The sequence below is a fragment of the Caloenas nicobarica genome, chromosome 11 (assembly GCF_036013445.1).
Source record: "Caloenas nicobarica isolate bCalNic1 chromosome 11, bCalNic1.hap1, whole genome shotgun sequence".
Classification (NCBI taxonomy): domain Eukaryota; kingdom Metazoa; phylum Chordata; class Aves; order Columbiformes; family Columbidae; genus Caloenas; species Caloenas nicobarica.
Window position 1 is genome coordinate 21707591 of NC_088255.1, and position 18476 is coordinate 21726066.

Consider the following 18476-nt stretch of genomic DNA (forward strand, 5'->3'; position numbering starts at 1 on the left):
ACTTCAGCTCTCTGAGCCTGGCTCTTCCTTGCTTTTCTGGTCTATTTAGTCTGTAAACCCACACGTCTTTTTGCCAGGCAGAGTTAAAACATTGTTTTGCCTATTAGGACAGATGGCAACGGAAGATACAGGGAAGCTTTTTTAAGAAATAATGAATTTGGAGAAAGCTAAGGAGGTACAAAATTATTCTCAAGATCTAATTATTCCATTGAATGAAAAAACAGGCTTCTTGAACTTGCCTCCTCAGGGTTATATTAATATGAAGCATTTAATCATTAGGGAGATGAAATTAGTTCACCCAGATTGATCTCTAAGCTGAACTGGAAAGTTGGACAAAATAATCATTTCATAAACTTCCTTAGAATAATAATTTTCCTGAATAATTATGCTGAAGGACATCAGCCGGTAACCTTGTGGGGCTCTGATATCCACTTACCCTGCGGCTGAGAAGAAAGATGAAAAAGCTTTGCTGTTGGTTTTTAGAAAAGAGAGTGGGAACCTTCTGTCCTCAGCTGTGGGTGCTGAGGTGGGTCTCAGACCTCATGGGGAGGTCTCCAAGATCTTCAATGTTTCTGCCTTTTTTTTCATTTTTAATAAATTGAAAGGTTTTGTTTGTGAATATTTAAGAAAAGTGTCTTTCTCCTCCTACTCTTCCACTGCAATTTTGGCAACTCCTGTTCAATTTTCAGTCCTGGGTTCAGATAGGTAGAACTGTCAGAATTTGTCTGAAGGGTAGAAGAACCAGAACGATAATTGAAAAATAAAAAAGTTGCAAGTAGCTACAATAATATACGAATCAGAGGGAATGTATCTGAGAGTTGTCTGTTAGGGGTTACCTGACTTATTTCAGTTAAGTGCTTTTCAAACTTTTCAAATGAGAAGACCTTCTTTTTGTCGTGAAAGCCTAGTGTAAGACAAAAAGAATAATTGTAACCTAACAAATGACTTAAAGCTTTTTAAAAAATGAAGTTAAGAGAATCCAAAACAGTGCCTGAAAATACTGGAGACTGTCGTTACCCGGGTGTCCTTTCAGGAGTGAAGATCAGCTGCTTAATCTGCAGCAACAGCTTAAAAATACATCCCAGGTGATATCCTGAAATAGTTGTATTGCCGGAATGAGCAATGACCAGGGAAAAATGGAATGTTTTATAGCTGAACTGAGCATTTCAGGGCATGTACTTGTAGTAGAGCTTTCTGGAGAAAACAAAAAACCCTCTGTAGCTGGCTATTGCCAGATGACTCAGAATAATGACAGTGTGAGCAGTAAACAGTGTTAATTTATACAGGTGACATTTAAAATGCAAATCAGACCTTAAGATAATTGCTGGAAATAAGGAAGCCTCTGTTGGTTTAGGGAATATTTCCCGTTTCTATGGAAATTATTTATAATGCAGTGAGATCAATGAAGAAGCTCATGTCTTAGAAGACTTGGCTGGAGTTGCTCCTTGGTGGAGTAAAAAACTTGTTTAAGGTGAGTGTGTGAGGACAGGAGCTTGCGATCAAGTTTATATGCTGGGAAAAACATATTCAAATCTATTGAAAAAGGTGATTTTTGTCTTGATATAGCAAATACAGATGGACCAAAACCACATGATGTTACGACAAATGTGTGTACCTAACTGAATGAAGTTGAAGTTGCACCTCTGCTTTCAAATTTAGGGATTATTTTTGAATTTTTATGCTTCTTTTAAACATGCTATTGTAGGAGAGAAGGCTAAAGACTGAGAGTGTTTTTTGTTGACCAGTGCTGGAGGTTATGGTGTGGTCCACTGCTTGCTTTTGCAGGGTTCATGGAATGCATAAGGAAAATACGCTTTTCTTGGGATTTGCATGCAGTCGATATGAAATGATGCTGTGGGAGGACTGTGGGGCTCCACCAGGCAAACCCAGGCAGGAGGGGCCCGGGGGCAGCACCGGGACAGGTGCTGCTCACTCTGGTGACCTTGTGTTTCATCTCCTGCACCGACACGTGTCTTTCCTCCTCTGCAAACGAATCTGGGCTGATGGCACTTCACATTTTAATGCATTCATGTTGTCGAATGGGTTTTTGAGTGCTCTGCACTGACCTCCTCCAAAGTAGTTATTTCCTCCTTGCAGTAGCTGAATGCTCCCAGAATGTCCTCTTGGGGACCTCAGCGTCTTTATCTGATTTATAACAGATTTATCCACTCTTTACAACCACCAATCTTGTTTTGTGCTTTGATTTCATCTTCCTCTACTGAGGCTGGACTTCTAGCTAGAGGCTTTGGGGATTTTTGATGGAAGCTGTCGGAGTGCTCTTTTTTTTCCCCGATCAGCCTCCTGCAAACCCTTTAATTTACCTGATATTCATCCTTCTTTGTACCTTGCTTCCAGGTTTATTATTCCAGGTTTCAGCACCCCATGCCATTTACCCAGTTAGCTATAAGATACAATCTCATTGTTTCCATCCGAATGGTTTCTCATTAGTTCGTGTGGGTGGGAATGTGTAACACGCATCTCTGTGTGTGCTCCCACCACTGTGTGTATTAAAATATATGTAGGGAAAAGAGTTGGACTTGATGATCCTTGTGGGTCCCTCCCAACTCAGTACATTCTATGATTTTAAAATGTATCTCGTGGCTAGAGAAAATAATAAAAACATGCAATTCCAACTAGAAAGGGAACAGCTTATGTAATTTTTACTTGCAGTTTGCATATGGGTTCAATACATTTGTAAAGTGTCAGGTGTAACTGGCAGCCGCGAGTGTGCATGGTGCAGACAGGGCAGTTACATGGGCACGTTTGGGGGCTGAATATTCAGCAGGTGACAGGGATTTTTGGCTCTGGCTTCCACGAAGTGATGCTGAATGGTGCCAGCCTCGGGTCTTGCTTCTCCTGCTAAACCAGTGCTCTCAGCTGGTTGCTCTCGTGTGACTGGATTCACTTGGTGCCCTGGTCTGCCGGGTGGCAATGCCGCGGAAACAAAGATGATGCTGTATAAGGAAAGATGAACTGATCCTTTTACCCCATTATTGGACTTATATTCTCACCTGCAACAGCTTACACAACTGGTTCCCCCTCCCAGCTGTCACACCCCGGCTACCACCTCCCTGTAGCTCTTCACACCTGGAAGGTTCATTTCAGCTCCCACCTGAGACTCTGCCTGACCTTAAAACTTCCCCAACGGCTGATTCATCTACCCCAGCACTTCATTGCCATGACACGCAGCGTGTGAAGTTATTCGCATCTGTCTGGGGCCAAACCCCTCGCAAAGGTGTAAATTGATGCAATTCAGTAGATGTAATTTGGCTGCCTACCAGCATGAGCTCAGAATCTGGCATATGCAAGAGGTTGCTAATATATTATTCATTTTAATGTTATCTTTTAATTCTTTATTCTTTGAATCACCTGTACTGCAAATACAGAGACACGCTGTTATGTCTTCTCTATATTTAATTGGGCCTTCTTATGAGGTTCAAATGTGTTTTCACATTCAGGTTAATAACTTGCAGTTGCACTTCACATTAATGTGTTTTTTGAATGATCCATTGTTTTTGGAGGTTAGAGAACTCAGCAAATCCGTAAGCTATTTATAATAAAGGCCGTAACCACTTGATAGCTGTTACAAACTATTTAAAATTAATGCTATTCCCATTTGCCAATGTTTACAACAGTCCTAAATTTTTAACCACTTATAAATAATGTATAGAAAGCAGTGTAATAAGCATATTAATGTCTTCATCCACCTTTCACAGCAACCTGTGCTGAGGGCTGTGGGCAAAGGTGAAGCTGACTGAGGAATGTTCTCCTGCCCCATTGGTGGTGGCGGTGGCCAGTGTCCCTGTCACCAACGTGGAACGGCGCAGTGGCTGCAGACCCTCCTTGGCAGCCGTTGGATTGATCACGCTTCGTCATTTAACATGTCATTTTTGCTTTGATGCTGAAGGCAAGGCAGGACTTGGCAGCAAGGCTGAGTGTTTCCCTGCAGCTGGGACTCTCAAGTGAATCTTGCGTTGATCCCCCAACCCCTGTTGAAAGAAATTTAGAGGAGAAGCAACCTCTTGTCAAAATGAACACTAAAACCAGCCGGTGTGTCGCTTTCTCACCATACAGGGAAATTGGGGCGAGTTAAGTAAATAAGTGTTTCATAGAAGAAAAAAAGGATATTTCTACTCCCTCTGTGAAGAAATTGCTTGAGGACTGACCTCCCCTTTGGGTCTCAGAAGTCACCACCAGGTATCTGGTAAGGATGCTGTTCTGTCCTCTGTAAATAAAGGACACTCTTAATGGACTCAAGTGGGATGGGCTCCAGAAGGTTTTAATGTTGTTCAAAGCTCTGCAGTTGCTCTTGGGTCGGTCCAGCTGTGATTCTCCACAACCAAGACAGAGACCGTTTGTCTTTGGGGTGGCTGTTTAACCCTTGGGACGTTTGGTCAACGAAAGCCACATTTTTGGAAGAAGCCAAGTAACTTGTATCACCGGTGATTTCTGACAAATCACCAGAAGACACGTGGTGTGAAGGCAGCGCTGCTGGGGTGAGTGTGATGCTGCTCCCCTCAAACAGGGTGAGGACATTTCTACCAGGACACAGAGCTCCTTGCTATGTATCTGCTCTTGTGCAAATGATCAATAGGAATAACAAATTAAAAATAAGGACTTCCTTACAGCTACTTCACCCTTTATAAAGGTTAGCAGTGAGCTCTTCTTAAAAGGGTTTTCAAACCCCAGCTCTGTTACTGTAAAGCTGTTGTGAGCTGTCAGGTACAGAACCATAATCTTCACTGGTTATTGTTGTACTTATGAATTCAATATGAATTGCGTGAACTAAAGCGCATTGATTAGAGGGTTGACTTCCATACGAAGCCAATTCATCTAATTTGTACACTGCTGGCTCAACAAGTATTAGCTAATCATCTGGTATGAATGCTTTCAAAATACCACTTTGCTACAGTCAGCTGGCAAATGTCCACCAATAGATTATTTATGGGTGAAAAAACCCCAGGCTGTCACTTACGCTGCAGCGGCAATTACAGTCCCAGGCGGGACGGAGACCTCGCTGTGCCGGGTGCTGTACAAGTGCAGGAGGTGCCTGTTCCTGCAAATGACTGGGGATGTGCAGGAGGACAAGTGAGGAAGCAGAACGATTAAACATGGAAAAGGCAAGAGATGGAGGATTCGTGGTCATCTGTGGGAGGAATTTCCTTTTTAAAACCTGTACTCAAACAGTGACATCCAAATGCAAGCAGCTTGAAGTGAGATTCTTGCTTGGCTCATGAGGAATGGATACAGTGATGAAATCTGCTTTTGGGGAGGATGACTTGCTGTTCTGGAGGTGCAGTAGAGTTTACATGTTTAAACTAGTCAGCATGCCCAGGGACACCTGGGATAATTAAAGTGGGAAATCCAATTTCTTAGCTGAGGCTGGGGGAGAATTACAACACCAGGTTCATATGGGACTCGGGCTGTCGCTACAGAAGTAGCAGAAGAGTCGATTTGTCCACTGGAGCCATTTTGTGTTGATCTGAACCTGGTGGGGTTTTGGTAGGAATAATTGGTCAATTAATTATTTTTTTAAAATTTCAAGTATACTGCTATTATGGAAGACTCAGGACAAATTGTGTAGTATTATTGTTGCAAAATGTGCTTTTTGGGAAAGTAGAAGTTTTTCCTTCAAGCAAATCAACTGAGAAGCCCCACTCAGTTATGAATCAGGACTGAGTTCAGGGCTGGGAAGGAAAAACCAGCACCATAAAACGCCGGTGACTCCAGCTCGCTCCAGTTTCGGAGCAGTGTGGTGAGACCTGTCTGTCCCTGTGTGCTATTAACACCATTTGGCATTTTCCAAACATGTCTAATGATTAAGGACATCTTATTTTGTGTCTGCTTCTGGCACCTGGAAAATCTTTGGGGGTCACAGGTCAAAATCTCCAGGTATGTTTTGCAGTTTTAACCTGTTTCCAAAACAGATGATCATGTTTAGCTGGAGGTTTATGCTTCTGATTCTGTGTCGTAATTCTAGTTTTTTAACTATAGTTTGGAAACAGGATATCTGCAAAAGATCAGGATGCAGCTTTGGGATTATGGAATGAACCACAGTGATCCCTGGAGCTGGAGCCCATGTTCCGGGAAAGGATATTTGAGCCAGTACCTCCTATCTGTGCTTGATTAGTAAATAACACCCTATTTGTATATTAAACTCTCACTGGGCAAACAGCAGAGTTGCAAAACGTAAGTGCAAGTGCTTAATAAACAATCCCTAGGTGTTATAAACACGTTACCAGGTGTGCTACTTACTACAGGGGGACGCGCAGGACGCCCACTCACCTCTTAGCGCTATTTATAAGCACCCACCCAGCTTATAACTATCGATACTCCACTCATTAAAACCTTAGACAATAATTTGTCAAGTAAACCTTTTTTGTGAAGCCCAGTGTCTTTGGTTTTACATCAAGTACGCCCCTGTCCCTGCAGGTGCTAGATAAGCCCCAATTCATGGGTTTCTCTGGGAGCTATCTGCATTGTTGAACAAAACTTTCCCCATGAGCAATGTTGGTTGTTTTTAAGAAAAATGTTTGTTTTCTAAGCAAAAATGAATTATTTCAGGTATTACCCTGAAATTAGATTAATAATTTTTCAATGCAGCCTCTGGTCCTTCTCTAAACACCTCTCTGTGTATTTGTTTGTGGGTGTTTTTCCCCACCTGAGCAAAGTCTGGATTAAATGTAATGACTCAGAGCAGGGTATGCGGTGCAGCTGTCCCTGGCCGGGGTCTGGCGGCCCTGGCACAAGGGTTTGCGAAGGTGAGCGGCTGTTGGGAACAGAAAGGGCAGGCCAGGCTGTTTGTCTGTGCATTGCCGAGGGGCAGAGACACACGGGGATGTCATCGAACTCCCCTCCTCCCGCTAGAGCTGCCAGCACAGTATTAATGACCACGGGCTGCCGAGACCTTCATTTTACATATCATCTGAGTACACAGAGTGCAAAAGTAATTTAATTCAGGCATCACAATTAAGGAAACAATTATCTCTCATGTCTCGGGCTGATCTCCAGGTCATCTTAGCATTATCCCTTTTGATCTCATTATGAATTTAAAATATGCAATAAATTGGCTCTTAATTCTATAGAAAAGGTCAAGCTTGCTTTCTCTGGGAGACAGGGGTGTATTTAATGGAAAGATCTCAAGGACAAGTGAAACATTTGTTAATGACTAAGGGAATAAGTGCCAACCCACCTCCTGGGGAACATCCAGGACTTCTGCATGTGCACAACATTTCCATGGGCAAATCCTGCCTGAAGACGCTTTCCCAAGAGGTAAATTCTGGCCAAGGTAGCGATTAAATGTTGATGTTTCATGGCAAATTATTCTTGGCTGATCCAGCAGTGGGGGGAGACTAATTTTGTCAAAGCAGCATACGTGCGAATTGAGACTCGGGGAACTTCAGCGCTTCATCCCCTCAGAGATTTTTGATAACCTGCTTGAGAAAATGGGACAACAGGTCATTTTGTGGTTAACAGGTCACTTTGTGGTTAACAATTGCCTTAGCAAATGGAGTAAGATTAATTGCACTAAACTGATCTATGTTGGCTTACACCTGTGAAGTTCTGCTTTATATAGGTTTTGTGTCCTTTTTTTTTTTTTAAAAAAAAAGCATTGTTACATGTTTATACTGTTAGGTTGAAATAAAAGCATCCATTCAAAGAAAGCTTAGTGTAAGCAAGAAGCCAGGTCTACCTGGCACCTCCATCCTGACACAGGTGGAAAACTCCTAATGCTATAATACATTTAAGTGCTTTTTTAAAATACACCTTTTAAAATGCTACTTATTTTTCAAAGGATCAGGATATTCCTGTTGATCTTCTGGAAGAAAGTCTCGAAAGCCGTTTCTGTGAAGCTGGGGGTTGTTACGGCGCCTTGGCTATCGGTTCATCACGCCAGAGCTCTGGTTATTCCATATGAATTTTAAAGCCCAAACCACTGCAGGAGCTGGACGCGATTCCCCAGTGAGTTACTCGGGCTGTGTGCTGAGAGCACAGTGGACATTGCACGCTCGGTAATTTTAGCAATTGTCTTTCTCAGGGTGGGATGCAGAGAAGAGTATCTGAAAAGTCCACGCTCAGTCAAAACTCTGAGTTTGATAAAATGAACTGTAGAGCATGGTGACTGATGGCTGCGCTTCCTCTGCCTGCCAAAGAAAAAACATTTTCTAGAGAAAAAATGAAAATGAAGGCTGCTGTATCTCTGGTTTGTTCCTGCAAATGGAATTAGTTAAATAATAAATCCTACCGATCAAGGTTTTAATATAAACACAGAAATCCTTTGAAGTGTAAAAGGTGCTGCGGAAATGCTGCATTTGTGTAACCTAGGTAAACTTCAATTTAAAAGAAAGAAGACAAGAATTTTTATCTTTTATTGGTTATTCTATTCACTTCTATTTTTCACGCTTTCCAGCAGGCAAAAAATAAATCGAAACTGGACTTATTCCAGTATTCTCTATTCAAACATTTTAATATACATTGCCTGGCAGTGCAAAGGACAGATAATTATGTCAGCCTATCTCTTCTGCAGAAATGGATTATTTGGGCCCGCATTTCATAAAGCGCTGAGCAGACACAGTCCTGGTTGCGGTGTGAGGAGCTGGAAGAATCCGACCTCTCCCGGAGCAGCCCCTTGTCCAGCAGAGCTGAGCTCACTCCTGATGGTGCCAAACTGCAAACTTCGGTAAAACTGATGATTTAGTAAAACCAGCCTAATCAGACTCTGGTGAGTGGTTCCAGGTGATGTGGGGTGTGCATTCATGGTCTGGCTCATAATCTGGGGTGGGATCTGCCCCTCTCTATTACCCAATTTTGCCAAAATATCTCAGTTAAGCTGGGATCATTTTCAAAACCCTAGTGCCTAAGTAACTTCAAGAGCATGGCTGCTTTACTAACATCTATTGCAGATGGTTTAAGTCACCCGAAGGAATGCATTTCTGAAAGAGATTCGGGTGTGTACCTCTTTGTAGGACCATCCCCTTTTTTCTCACAGCCTTTGAATTTTGCATGCAATTTAGCGTTTACTGATATTTTTCCTTTTGTGCTGTGTTTTGTTTAGCTTTGCATATAAAGTGGCAGCTGGTCACAGAAGCGAATGAATTCAAGGTGGGAACGCAGACTTTCACCGTGTGAATCTTGTTCTGCACCTGGGCTGGAGTGAGGATGAGAATCTTGCTGGGCTGTACGACTTGCTCAGATTCCTTTGAAAATCACCCCTTTACTTTGCTGCTGCGCTCAGAGCTCCGCGGGGCAGCTCTGCACGGAGCAGTGAGCTCCCAGGGCAGAGCATCCACCCGGTTTGCAGCTGCCCGACCTTTGGTACCGGGGAGAGACCGTGTGGCTTCCATGCCCCGCGATGCTTGAAGTGATGGATAGGTATGTAGAAAGCATGTAGGAATGAATCGTGGATTGCATTGATGCATCATTTATGAATATCATACAAGCACAACTTGGGTTTTCCCCGCCGTATTAGAGATGAACTAAATCAATCATTTATAAGGCTGGGAATAAAGACGCTCCAGACAACCTGCTTGACCTGCTGGGTGCTGGGGATCACAAAGGCGGTTCACTGTGGGACCAAGCACTTGTCTAGGAGTCACACTGCAATTTTTGGAAGGCAAGTACAAGCAAAGGGGTGAAGAAACATGCTTTCTGTGGGTCCCAGGAGTTTTCTGTCCCTAGGGGTTGGACTCTGATCCTTGTGGGTCCCTTCCAACTCAGGACATTCTATGATTCTATGAGATGACTTCCTGAGAACAAATTGGATATGAATATGATTACTTTTATGCCCTCCGTGTTTAAACAATTCTGTCTGGGAACAAACGGCTTTAAAGGAGCTAAAAAATAAATGGCAACATTTTTTTTTTTTTCTTTAAAGGGTCCCTTCTCACTGTCTTTTACAACAAATTCTTGATGCGTTTGCCAGAAGATCAGGATGAGCAATCAGGCCTTGTCCTTCACTGGGCGGGAGCAGGCTGGATCACTGACACAGCAGTCTGCCGGGCAGAGCTGAAAGGCAAATCGCTTTATAAATAAAAACCATTGTGGTTCAAACTGTTACTGAACCTTAATAAATACAAAGGATATGTGTTATCTCTGCCAGCATAAAACCAGCTAATCTTCCTTTCTACTGAGGCTGCTCAAAAGGAGCTTTAAAGCTGAGGTGAGGCAGAGGCTTACATGTGGTGGTGTCTGCGTGATAACGCATGCAGGATATTTCCCTTCACAACTTATTTTCTATTAGAGTGTGTAGCTCACGCTTTTTCTAGACATGTCTGCAGCGTCTAAGCTCCCCAAGTCTTAAAATACCCGCTGCTTTCATTCTGGACATGACAGCAAAGCAAAGGCTTGGTGCGGCTTGGGCACAAAGCGGCAGCCGGAGAGAAAGGGCAGGTGGGGATTTGGGGATGAGTGTGATAAACGCGTAGTTACTATACATTAACAGCATGTCTTTGCCAGGATAGGGACTGTGCCTGAGGTCGGGTCTGTACCAGGGTGTGTGTCCACAGTGCTCTTTTTGTAAGTTATTTTGAATCCTAATCATATTGAACAAGCTTATTCAGGAGAATGTTTCCCAAACTCGTAAGCAAGGGAAAGCAAAGGGCTGTGTGTGCATTTTCCTACAGTGAGTGGAGCCTTAGGAAAAACCCTGCAGAGACCCTTGGATTTTTTTTTTTTTTTTTCCATCTAGATTCCTTACAAACTGCAAAGATTAAAAGCTTTCAACCTCCGTATACTTATCTGGAGAAATATTCTGTGAGAGAAATGAAATGGAACAGCCTCGTAAACTCATTTAGCATTTCTAAACTGATAAATATATTTCTTGGCTGCGCCTGTTAGGGGTGTGTAATACCTATTCTTTCTACAAATGGCTCGTTGGATTTCTTCCCTAGCACTTAGCTCTGTAGCGATGTTACACTGCTAATACCAAATTGTCTTGACAATGTTTGCATTTTACCTCTTAGCCTCTGGCTGTTTTGAAAAGGAGGTGGTTTGGGGGTCTGGGCTGTCGCTGGAAATTTGCTGTAATGAAAGGCAGCGAGGTGAGGAGTTCACTGCACGCTTCAGCGGGGCTGCTCGGGTTGCGGCATCGATGCTGCACGAAGCATCGTTAAATGTCAAGGGATGCAGTGGAGCATCCTCCCGTGGAGGTGCAGCTGCCGAGCCCGCCTGCGCCAAGAGCCCCTTGCCGGTGGTCCCTGGGCGTTGGGCTGAGTAAATTCTGCACAGCCCAGCCATGAAAAAAGTATTTAAAATCTGCAATGTTCTCTTACCCCCTCCAGGGTTAGGTATTGTTTATGTTATATTTATAATTTTAATAATGAAAAATAATTTAGATATATTTTAGGTTTATACTTCAAAGCACCCTTTTGAAAGCTGATCTTTTTTTTAGACTGGAGGATGTGAACCTATTTAATTTCTAGATAACATCCTTCTCCTCATTTTGAGCTTTTTTTTTTTTTCTTTTCTGTTTTTGTTACCTCATTCTTACTTTAAAGCACTAGCGACTCCAGGCCAGGGTCCCGGCGGGTGCAGGTCTCAGGTGAATTTAGTGCTGTGTTTGTGTTGTGAATGCCACCATCTTCATTTCCTTCCCTCTCCAGTAAAAAAATAAAAAGTTAGCAGGAGGGAAGGGGAGAGCGCTCTGAAGTTTGGCCATAAAATCCCTGTTATTGTTTATAGCTGTGGCCCTGTGCTGAAATGCCACAGGAAAATGAGAGTAATAGTGAGTAACAAATATTCGATCACTCTGACAGGGGAGTTCATGGTGGACAGATTTCCCATCAGAGACGTGCGGTTCCACCAGCCAAAGTTACTTCTTAAGAAATTAGGCTTTGCAAACCCCCTGCACCCCTCCGCAGCTTGGACGTGATTTAAGTTGCTCCTTTCGTTGTTCCACAACACACTTTTTGCTTCCCTGGCATGGTTTGCTGGCCGCAGATCGTAATTCTGCGGCACTGGGGTGCAGCGGGCATGGCTAAGGTGGTTTGGGTTTAATAGCTTTGTAGTTCTCCTTAGTTATTCCCCCATTAAATGTGATTTAAATCACACCTTCGTCCCACAAAGTTGAGTAATACAGAGAGGAGACTGCTGTTAATTAAACCCGTCCGTGGTGTCTCTTGGTGGTGTCTGATTTTTCGCAGTCCACGGTTTCTGGCTGAGCTCCATGTGCAAAATGGAAAGTTCAGTCTCCTGGTGCTGGACCCGCCAGCAGCCCCGGGCACCCGAACCGAGGAACCGGGCTGTGGAGCAGCACGTTGGTGATGGGTTTTTTTATACCGTCTGTTTTTCTGGCTGTGCCGGCAAGTGTTGTGCTATGGGCTTGGCAGAGAGGGGCATCAAGGCCCAGCTTTGTGATGAAGTGGTGCCTTGCTGGCATCATTTCAAGTGTTTCAGATTAAACAATGTCCCATCTGGTTTTTTTATAAAAAGTAAACGTGAAGAATAGCTGCAAAGGCTTTTTGTGTTGAAGCTGAGCAGCTCTGTTTGCCCGAGGTCGGTATTGTCTGTGCTTGGGGACTGGGCAGACGGTGCCACCTCCATCAAACCCCGCCTGGTTCCCCTAAAACTGAACCCTCCTTCGCTAATTAGCCCATGTGTAGCATGACCTGCCCTGGTAGACACTAATTAAAACTACCTGTGTAGCAATTTGGCAATGTACCATTGATGGACGTCTATTTAGTAAAGAGTTCAACCACTTTATTAACATTAATGAATGACGGTAGACTTTTTTTTGCCCTTTTTACGAAGGTCATGCTCAAATCATTGCATTATCAGACTTAATTACAACAAGTTAATTTGTTTCTTGCCTGCTGCGCAGCTGTTTAGGAAAACACATTTTATACTTCATATATCATGCATCTGTGGGATTGCTCTTCATGCTATAGTAATATAGTCATTATAGCTGGCCAGGGTTGATGTGATAGGGATTGTTGATTAATTATTTTTTGGTTCCTTGCCAGCCAAATCCATTAATGACGGTGATGTACTTTGTACAATGCCACCCTTGTCCCCAGCTGTGTCTCATTTCTATGTTTCCTTCTAGAAAAATACAAATACTAATATTATAACAATAGATAATAGAGGGCACCACTGCACAGGACATGCTGCTTCCCAGACCTGTGGCATCGTGTGTGTCCTTTGGTGTCTCCTGCCATTGCAGAAAGATCTTTCTGCTATTTCTTGGCCCTGGCCACTCGCTCCCCATCTCAGTTCTGCTCTAGGAGATGATGGTGCAACATCCTGCACCTTTTTCACGCTTTCTTGTTCTTTCTGAATCCCCTGCTAAAAGCAGGTGGCACACCATGAAAGAAACTCAAGTCCAAATCATCTTAGCAGTAGAAGAGCCCACTGATGTGTTTCTTAGTGTCAGCTGAGCAACAACTGTTTCCTAAAAACAATTTCCTCCTGGTGAGAGCGGTGCCTCCCTGAAAGCGAAGTTCTCATGAAATCGCATCCCTGGTTGGGATCACACTGTTCCTACTGCCTCCGGAGCCCCATTCCTGCAGCAGAACCACCCACCCAGGAGGATTTTTAAAGTTTGTTTTATTACCGTGGTGGGAAGAAGATGCATGGTTTTCTCCAGGCTGGGGAGATGCTGCGGTCGGTGTCTTGTAAAAATGAATGTAAAACCTCCCTGACCTGTGCACTGCTCCGCCAGCAGCTGTCAGAGAAGTGACTTGCAGATACACAGAGCTCAGGCTTATAAAAGGCTAATAATTCACATTTATAGGCACTTTACGTTCAGTATTTGCAAGCCCAAAAGGATCTTTATAGTAAATTAATTGGTGTAAGTGGCAGATGTGTTGCTGCAGGGCGCAGTGCTGGGACTCGGAGAGGGTTTCCCAGGCTAAGGAGATGTCAGGTAGGCAGGTGGATGGAAAGGCAAGTAAACAGCCATGAGGAGGATTAGATTGGATATTAGGAAAAATTTCTTCCTGGAAAGACTTGTCAGGCATTGGAACAGGCTGCCCAGGGCAGTGGTGGCGTCACCATCCCTGGAGGGTTGGACAGACGGACATGAGGTTCTCAGGACACGGGGCAGTGCCGGGGCTGGGGGAACAGTTAGACTCAATCTTGAGGGTCTCTTCCAACCAAAATGATTCTATGACTGGCTTCTTTTTTTCTTTATTTTCTTCCTGTTTTCCCCCCTTCCCCTGTTCTAGTAAGAAATCCCCTGCTTCTTGTAAATATACCCAGGAGAGAGAATAAGTGCCGCAGTCAGATAAGTCAGCATGAGTAGAATCACATTTTGCAGGGGGTTTTGGCAGCCTGTAGCTCATTATAATTATTCAGAGGACCCAGCCAAACTGTTTAAATACCCTGTGAGCCATCCTAGGAACCTGGAACAGCTGAGAGGACTGCTGGAAATGACAAGTATAAAGTGACACAATCTGCTTGGGTAGTAACTCTGTTGCTCCAGGATGCCTCTTGCTTCCTTTGGCCCCACTTGCTGGGCTTGATTCTCTTGGCTGGCGTGGGAAAGAAGTCAAAATATGAGCTGCGAAGTCAGAAAAATGAAAACATAAACAGCGGTAACACGCTTGTTTTCATAAATGGATGCCTGGGTTTTGGAAAGGGATTTTATGGGCTTTATAAATCTTATTTAAAGGTAAATTTTGAAAATACTTTCAAAGAGTTACTGAGAGCCATCTACTGATAACCGTGTTAGAAAGTGAAAAAGTAATAATCATAAGGAATCTGCTGCGGAGTTTTGCTGTGTGCTGGGAAGGGTGTGGGGGCAGCTGGAAAGGAGCCTTTGTCTGCAGCCCGGTTTGGAAACAACAGAGTCGTTTGCAGGGTGATAACAAAACCAAAAGAGTTTGGCATGCTGTGCAGCTCTTATTTTCTTCCTTGCATAGGAAGCAGAGAAAGAGCGAGAGCAGGAAGGTTGCAGTCTTCACTAAGTCCTAATTATGCCGTGATTATGCCCACAGCAGGGATGAGGTTTTCAAAAGCACAGTTTCTGTAGGAAATCCAGAAAACTGGCTCAGTAGCTCGATAGTCCCACTTACATGCCCAGCAAAGCAGTGGTGGGGCCAGGCTCAATACTCCAGAGATGCGTTGCGCCTGGAAAAACAGATTGTACCTAAAAGCTGCTCGGATTTATGCCATGGGATGTACTGTCGGAAAGTTTTTTCACCTTCTTTCGTTCCATGCCCCAGGCACAAAACCTGTTTGGTTCATTGTCCGTCCTCCTGGATGTTTTAGTCTGGGACATAAAGTTCTCACTTCCCCCCCCCCGCCCCTTCTTTCTTTGATGTTAAGGAATTGCAGGAGCTATTTAGAATAAAACCTCACATGAGTGCCAGGGGACTAATTACTGAACTCCTCATCTCTTTCTCCAGGTACTTGGATTGTCTGGGAATGACAACCTGAGGAACGCAGGAGGAGGGAGACATCCCCTGTAAGCACATATCCATGGGCTGTAAAATGGATGTTTTCTGGTTTTGCTTGTCTTAGTAGATTAGATTTCAGAACAAACTGGGGAGATGAGCAATTTGCTGCTGCGTATGGGCTGCGTTTTCCAGCGGAGGGTGGAATTGATTTCCCCCGAGTGACAGAGCAAAGAAGCTCTTACGACCGGAGCTGTGGGATTTCTTGCTTCATGGTCCTTATTTCAGCTTCCCGGGCAAAAGGCAGTTGAGACCCAGCCATCCTCTCCCATCTTTCCAAAGGTCAGCTGTTCAAATGCACTATAAAAAAAAAAAAGAGAATATAGAAAGCAACTGGTTTGTATTCACATACGATTCCCTAGATGGCTCACAGAATGCAGCTCACTATGAGATGTACTTGCACCTTCCATGCTTCCGTGCTCCCGGTAGCCACATTCTTCTGCCTGACACCAGTAAGAAATATCTCATTAAAATAATATTACATATTCCTTGTGGTAGGAGTTGTATACAATGGTGTATTGGGCACTGCACAGGCTGTACTGCTAACTCTAGGAATGCTGGACACTGTTTTCCTACTACATTTATTTCTTGCTTTGTTAGGCAACATAATTTCATACTATTTCTGTGGCAGAAATAAGATAATAGCAATTTTGGCAGCATCAGTTTTCAGAATGAATGGAAACAGTGCTCTATGCAGGGCTCACAATGAGGTTGTTTTCATTTCCATTTGGTGAAAATGGATACAAAGTGAAAAATCTCCTGGTACTTCTTTCATAGACTTAAATAAATATGTTAAGTATACACATAAATGCAATAAACATATAAATACAGTTAACACACTGAATAAATACATACGGTCTCTGTACACTGACTCCCTCTGATGTCCATGGAGGGTAGGCAGCTACTCGAGGAGTATTAATGCAAATAGTTGTACCAAGTGGTGCAGGGGGGGTGTTACAAGGGGGTTTTGGTTTATTTGGTTGCTGGATTATCCCAGACTTATTACAGTCCTTGGCAATGAGCAGGCAAAGCATCAAGCACTCTCTCATGTATTAAAGTACATGTGTTATTCTTAAGTAGCAGTGAAGCCTGTATGCAGGACAAAAATCAATCTTATTATTAACCAGCACTCGAGGAAAATGAATATTTACAAAAGTGTTTTTTTTTTCCCCTGTTCCTAGAATATTGTAGTACCTGTTCAGTGTTATTCACCTGCACGTTTGCAGAGCACTTCTCCGCAGACACGACCAGGGATGCCGAGGGTTGTTTTGCCGTGGACGCGCTCGGCAGTGGCAGCTCCGCTCGCGCTGCGGGGTCTGAGCAGCCAGAAGTGCTCATCCTTGCTGGGCATCCTCGCAAAAATACCATTAGGAGGAAAGTCCTACAAGCAAAGTTCCGAGAAATGAGTGGGAAAATTCCGGTGAGTCTAAGCAAGATCCCTGTCACAGGAGGTGAAAGAAAGCGCTGACATCCCTGTCCTGGAGGCACTTTGAATTTTTTAGGATGGCAAACATAGAAGGAAATCTGATATTCAGGTAGGGAGGTGCGTGGCAGAATTCATGTCCCGGCCTTGGAGAGCTGCTGGAGGGCACGGGGGGGTCGGTGCCTCCGCTCTGCACCCTCCAGAGAGCATGGGCTGGGGGACACGATGTGGGAACGCAGGGGATTGAGATATTGCAAGGCGAAATCCCGAAGACTTGAGCAAAGCTGTCACGAGCAGAGGACAAAAATATCGGTTACAAAACCAGCGGTAGTGGCCTTGTATTTTGTGTTCTGCAGCTTGGCAGCTCAGCAGGACACGGCTCCTGCTCCACCAGCTGATTTCCGTCCGAGCCGCGCGGCTGCTGCCCGCTCCGGTACCCACGACACAGACGAGCATCGCTCACAGCCGGCGTGCGAATGTCCAGCAGATATCGCCCGCTACCTTAGGCCCTCACCAATTAACTTTTGCTTGGAGCAAGGTTTTGATGAGACGACAACCAGCAGCAATTACAGCTCCAGGCTGCCTGGAGAGGGAGGCACAGCCTCAGGAACAGCAGAGCCGTGTGTCACCTGTGAACGCAGAGACCGAGCCCTTCCCCACATCTCTGGGGTGAGATTTGTTTTGCAAAAAAAATGTCCTTTTCTGGGTACTCACCTAAGGCGGGTTGTGTGCAACTGCTGTGTAGCAGCATCCTCTCCATCTGTCCGTGTGCTGGGGCTGTCTGTCCAAGCAGCCGTGCCAGAGCATCGCCTGACAAGCTGGGCTGGGGTCACCTCGGTGGGGCTGGGGTCACCTTGGTAGGTTTGGCCGCTGCAGCAGTTTTGCCTTTGGTGCGTCTCGTTTCCTACAAGAGGGCAATGACGTGGGGTTCATGGGCAGCGAGATGGGGTTTGTGAAGGCCCCTCCATGGAATTCCTAGGAAAAACTATGCTTTGTGTGTGGTTATGTCCTGCTGATCCTTTGGTGAGAAAATGATAATGCAGAGCTTTTAAAAGGAGAAGAAAGAGGAATGGAATGCATTTTTGAGCAGTTGAGATTACTTTTTAAAATAAATAAATTGTTGAGATCAAAACATTTTGCTTAGTAATTAGGAATTTCATTTTTTCTGTAGCTAATGGTGTTTGCAATGCAGTGCTTTGCTGGGTAATTTTTAATTAGAAGTTAGGACACGGATTCAAGCTCCAAAACTATCATTTATTTATGCTCATCCATTTTCTCGAGTCTTTCTGGAGATAATGAGTCCTGCCTCCCTTCCTCAGTGTCAAATTCAAGTTTGACATTTTTGCTTGTAAATAGATTACAAAAATTAATCCCAGGCTTTAATAAGGTCTTTTATTACGCTATGGGGAAGGTAATTTATGCTTATAAAGCCTGTTCCAACCTAATAGGTGTGAAAGGAAAGAACACTTAAGCTCTCTACTGCTGACAAGAACACTGCATCTGAAAACCAGAAGTCATGGTGGGTTCGTTTTGCTGACATTATTTAAGATACATATCAGCCCTGCAAGCATGAACTGGAAGATATATCTTTAAAGATAAGGAAAGTGTGTTTTAGACTGGCACAGCCCAAATACAACTGTAGCTGCACACAATTGTGAAGG